We start from the raw sequence: 6,000 nt of genomic DNA, 5'->3' as shown, positions 1-6,000 counted from the left end.
TTCGATAGGTGTTTCAAAGATAGTAGGTACTTGGGACTTTACATTAGCATCGTTAATCATTTTTTGTTGTTTAATAGTATGGTATAGTCGCAGGAATTTGTTAGTAAACTTAATTTCAGTCTGTGTGTCAGACAGTCATCAAGGTAACAGTGGGACCAATAGAGGGTTCTTTGTTCAAGCTCTTAAGAAGGAGTACTGCAGAGACTGCTGTCATCTTTCTATTTGTAATTGATATCTTTTCCTCTTTCCGTCCCAGTGACTCTAGACATAGTATAGGAGAAAGAAGCAGAGAGAAAGGTTGTACTGGCTGTAGCCATTGTCAGTTCTTCTTCATAGGAGGTATCATCTGAACTGGCTTTGCTTTGTCTAGTCTGATTATAGACAAGTAGAGGGTCTGGAGGTTCTTGGTTTTTATAGATACAGAAGAGAGTGTCAGTTAAATAGTTGGTTCTTCCAAGTGTGTAGCAGATTTTTGCATCGTATTTGCTGATTTCTCGTATCTATCGTATTCTTCTTCATTCAGGAATCTTGTCTATTTTCAGATTAGTAAGAAGCTGGTGGTCGGTAACTATGATGAAGGTATTTTCTATCAAGATGTGGTTAAAGGCGGCAAGAGCATCAATTACTGCATAGGCTTCCTTGTCTGTGGTTCTATAGTTCATTTGTGAGTTAGTAAACTTTCTGCTGTGTAATGCAGCTGGTCTTGCTAATTCATGTAAAGGTCTCTGGCCAACCTATACTCCAACTTCAATATTAGACACATTAGTAATCAGCCATATCGGTTCTTATTTACAGTAGTCGATAAGCTGTATAACATTAGCATTTTTGATTAACTCCTTAATTTTGTGAAAGGCTTGGTTATGAGTAGGAGTCTAAACAAATTCTGCATTACCAGTAAGGTGTATAAGTGGGGTGGTCATGGTAGCATGGTATCGTAGAAACTGAAAGATATAATTGACAAGTTTTAGGTATCGTATGAGCTTCTTTTAATTTCTGGAAGTTGTCTATTCCATCAAATAAAATATTTTTCCAGAAGTAGCATGTATTTCTTTATCATTTATAACATGTCCTTGAATATCAAGACTGTCTGCAAATAGGACAAACTTGTTTTTGCTAGCATAGAATTTGGCTTCTCTTAATTTAGTGCAAACTAAACTGATATAATATGCATGTTCTTCCTCAAAGTTTGAGTAGATTAGGATATCGTTGATTTATACCAATATAAAGTTGTAGAGGTGTTCACTTAGCAGGTTGTCTATAATTTGCATAAAGGTGGCAGGCACATTCATGTCACCTTGTAATATAACTCGGCTAATGAAGCTTCCAAAGGAGGTTTTGAAATTGTTGTAGCGCTCACTTTCCTTATCCAGTCAAGTTTGGAAATATGCATTGCTTAAATCAATATTGCTTTGGAATCTCTTTCCCATCCAACTACATTCAGGATTTGAGTTTGGTTAGGGATAGTGGAACTGTCCATAACTGTGTTCTCATTCTGTAACTTGAGGTCAACTAGAGGGAGGATTCTTTTGCCATCTGCTTTGAGTTGGATAAACATATGTGCACTACCTGATACTTCTGCTGGGTAGATGATTCCTCTTCTTTGGTTCTAATTTATCTACTCATATAATGGGTTCTTGTAGGCGTCTGGAATGGAGTAGGTTGGTTGGTTTTTTAGATTAGAGGAATCCTACAGGTGAATATAGTGGTTAACTTCTCTCAGTGAGAGTAGTTCCTCTGAAATTTGGTCCAGAAATACATCAGAGTATTCATCTAATAGGCATTGGGCAGTTGCTTCACAAACAGCAGCTCAGTGTTCTCCCCTTGTTACTTTACGTGAGACTCTGATCTTCTGTTCTTGTTAGGAATACCAGAACCCAATACCTAGAGACCACCCTAAGTAGGGTAACCCCACTTGGAATCAGAATCTCTGGTCTCCAACACCCCCCTCCAGCTCCCTTACGAGGCCCGTGCGTCATCATATATATCAATCTCAGTTGCGTCCTGTAACTACATTACCACAGAATGGAAGGTGTTAGAATAACACTGTATACGTCGCCACCGTCCGTCCGACCAGATCCTGTTCGCAGGATTTATGAGAGGGGACCTTCGGTTAGGCCTGGGAAGTGGAACGGAGTAATTCCGTCAACTACTCAGAAAGTTACTAGGCTTCAAAGGCACAACACCTTTGGAATAGGCCGTAAGTAACAGGACGATTTCGCACAATGAGATAGTATCAAATAGTAAAGGATCTCTACTAGAGACCAATACAATTGCATACACCAGAAGAGTCTAGAACTCCAAAAAACACTACCAAAGAAGTCAACGAACTTCACGGAGTGTTGCAACTGGGTTTCAGAACACGTTGTAATCATGGGGTGATTCTCAAATACGATGATGGTTACTGAAACCTACTACCCAAAGAACAACCAAAGGTTGCCAACCGAGGTATTAATTACCAGTTTAGTGGAGTGGCTTCCTGCGAGTGAATAGGAAGTCATCCAAAGAAAATCTATCGGTTGGGTATGGAGTTACAAAGGATTGGAATCAAATGACCTACGATGGTTATAATAATGACCACCTTTGCAGATATAGCTGTGAATAAGACTGATCATTTTATCAATGGCGAAGACAATTAGAGCCAACTCAGTTCGACTTGAGAACTAGGCTATAAGTCTAAGGACTCTGCTAATCGAGATATTACTATTGGGGACAGTATGTTTCCTAAGAAGAAATATCGCAATTATCGAAGAGGGTGTGATGGTTTTCAGGGTCTACAGGTGTTCGCACCTTGGAAGAAAACTCGACATTGTGAAATACAGTTGAAGAAGTACATAGTTGTATGATAAATAGATGTAGTCCACAAACACTCAGACGCGGAATATAAGCATCGAAGTGCCTCCCAAGCTTTAGACATCATTAAGCAATAGAGAAGAGACCTTAACAATATAATATTGTTTTTACGATTCTACCCTACCTTACCTACTTTACTTCGCTCCTAGTAGTCATAAACGAAACAAGCCAAGTCCGAGCCTTCCTAGACAATCTCCGTCTACAAAAATCGAATCTCGATTGGCCTAGATAATCTTGAAGTTTATCAAGTTGTTTCCGCCTAACAGTTCTGGAAACTCGATAGTAGATTCTCTGCATTTGATGGTAGCTTTATTGCGGCTTAGAAATGGTATTCCAATCAGGGCATCGTATTTAGCTAGATTTTCTAGTAGCATTTTTTGTAGAAGTAGGGTGGCGGATCCAAGCTGAACAGTTGCACTGCAGGTTTTGAGACTTGTAGACCAAGATTTCTTTACTGCCATATTGACTGGTATAGGTTGGCTAAGATCTTGTGTTGGGAGTCCACGAGCTGAGATAAAGTCATTACTGATCATGTCTTTTCCAATTGTACCAGTATCAAAAAGGACTCAAGCCTTTTTGCCCTTAATCAGGATTGTTCCTTCTAGATCTGTGAGGAGTTTAAATGGTAAGAGTAGTCAGAAATTGTTACATTCTACCTCAATATATCTAATGTGTATTTCCTCGTACCTGCTAGATTGGGCATCATCACTATCACCTTCAATATAGTTGATTGATACCTCTTGTTTGATCACTTTTCCTTTACCCTTCTTAGTCGGACAATTCTTTACCATATATCCAGTTTTTCCACATTCAAAGCATTCACCCTTCTGACATCTTGATTCTTTCGTAGATTTTATTTTCTGCTTGAAAGATTGAGGTATTTCTTTATTGGTATTGTTAGAGTACTTGTGTCAAGGTTGCCTATTACTACAAGAAGCCTGAGTTTCATATGCCTTAGTTTCATAGAGAATAGTATCCTTCCATTCAGTTCTTACAATTATGGTTGCCATGTCATTGCCATCTTCTTCTAGTGGTTCGACTTCTCGTTGGAGGATTGAGTGCATGGTATTATAGAATTGTCACCTTATGATTTATCCCAAGTTGTCTCCAGGCTTTATCTGATCTTTGTACATCTGGAGGTTCCTTGCTATGTCTGTGATTCTTTTGACATGTAATCCATTAACATAGTGAAGCTCATTGAACTTTTTGTATATGACATTGTTAGTGATAATGTCAACGACCGGGATTCAGGACATCACCAGGATCCAGGATAGACTGCTTGTCAACAGGCACCAACTATGGAAATCAAATAACTCCACGAATTGAAGGCCAAAAAAACTATAAAAAAAACATTCAAAACAACTGGAAGCAATTGTCCAAAATAAAAACATTGTAGTTTGAGGAATCTAAGCCTTATACTAGCTGTATTAGCCTCAAGCAAATAGGATTGATAGTGTGAGGGAGAAGACCTACGAAGAAAAAGAAAAAACCCCCCAGGAGAAACTTCAAGGCTTGCGAGACTGAAGAGTCATATAAAGAGACTAATCGGGAAGTCGGTATGATAAGTGTGGTGAATGAGGACTTTCCTGCCTGAGGGAGGTGGTTGGTGCAATGTCAGCATCTGAGGAGGACATCCAATTGCTCTCTTTACTGTCATGATGAATATCGCTAGAAATACTCTCCTGAACATAAGAATCCAGGATTATTTCTGGATTATTATCGATAATCAAATGGTGCAGAGGTTGCAATTTTACTAGTCAGACGGCTTTTTTTTTTTGCTCTCCAGGAGGTTTCATGGTCTTTTTAGCAGTGGACCAGTTGATCTTATCCGAGTCTTTCTCTAGCCGTATATCTCCTAGCTTTATGAGATCACCACCTGTAATAATCCGCGCCTCGGTGAGCTTTCTTCGATCCATTTTGTTGTAAACCGATGTGATCCCTTGCAGCCTTTTTGATTGTTCTTGGTACAGTTCACGGTATGCAATCTCTGTTTCCAACTAATGTCCAAGCTCTTGCATAATAACCTTAACTCATGTTATCATAACTTGTGAATCTTTGACCTTTGGCCCAGAGTCCTAAAGTGACAGAGAACTGATCCCACTGTCCAGTAGATATTTAGCAGCTTGAACACGGCATTGGATGTCCTTGCTTTGGTGTGGTGTTGAAAGTAGACGCAAGGTATCACGGCAGGACACATATAACTGGTACAGGTACACAGTTATTGGTTTTGTTTTATGTTTTGTTTTAAGTATCACTTTGATACTTGGTTTATTTTAAGTATCATTTGATACTTGGTTTTGTTTTATGTTTTGTTTTAAGTATCGCTTGGATAGTTAGTTTGTTTTAAGTATCATTTAATACTTGGTTTTGTTTTATGTTTTGTTTTAAGTGTCGCTTTGATACTTATTTAGTTTTACCAAAGTGTATCGATTGATACCTTTGATTAGTTTCGTTCATGCTAGACATGAACAGATTTGTGTATTTAAAGACTGCCTGGTTCTACCATAGAAAAGGCAGACTTCGACAGACAGTATCTCAACATACTTGGTTGAACGGTTACTTCTTTGTTCCTTAGTACACCTCCAAAGCCTCCTTTAGTTCTCAGCTCTCACCTACTCTCTGGAAGAGCAGGCCACCTGCCAACTATCGTATCTATTACCGATAATGTGTTTAGCACCTTACGAACACATTACATTTTTTTAACCTTAGCAAGTGGTTAAGAACCTGTCCCCAGATTTAGGCCTGATCAACCTATCAATATCCACCTCAGAATACTAGCGGAGAGAAGCAGCAGAATCACAGCACATTCGGCTTCGTCTCAAATCCAAGATAGAGTCTTTGATGACCAGGAGTGGGAAGCAAATCCTACGACAATACCTTACAAGAAAGAAACAACCCCGGTGCTCTGCTAAGGAGCCGGGCAAACCTGCAAACCTGGAAGACACATAACCTCCTGGAGAATTCCCTTCTACTCCAGCAAAGAAGCCTTTCTTTAAACCTCCAATTGACCTCGAATCCAGTAGCGAATCAGACATGGCTAGCAAAGGAGGAGGGCCCTCTGGAGGAGGAAAATCTCAGGCTAGGCCTGAAGAAGAGGAAGTACCTACAGCATTTGAACCTCCTAAGTTTAAACTCCACCTCCCAGCAAAG

Source organism: Tuber melanosporum (assembly GCF_000151645.1).
Source record: "Tuber melanosporum whole genome shotgun sequence assembly, scaffold_129, strain Mel28".
NCBI lineage: Eukaryota > Fungi > Ascomycota > Pezizomycetes > Pezizales > Tuberaceae > Tuber > Tuber melanosporum.
This window is presented reverse-complemented; position numbering follows the sequence as displayed.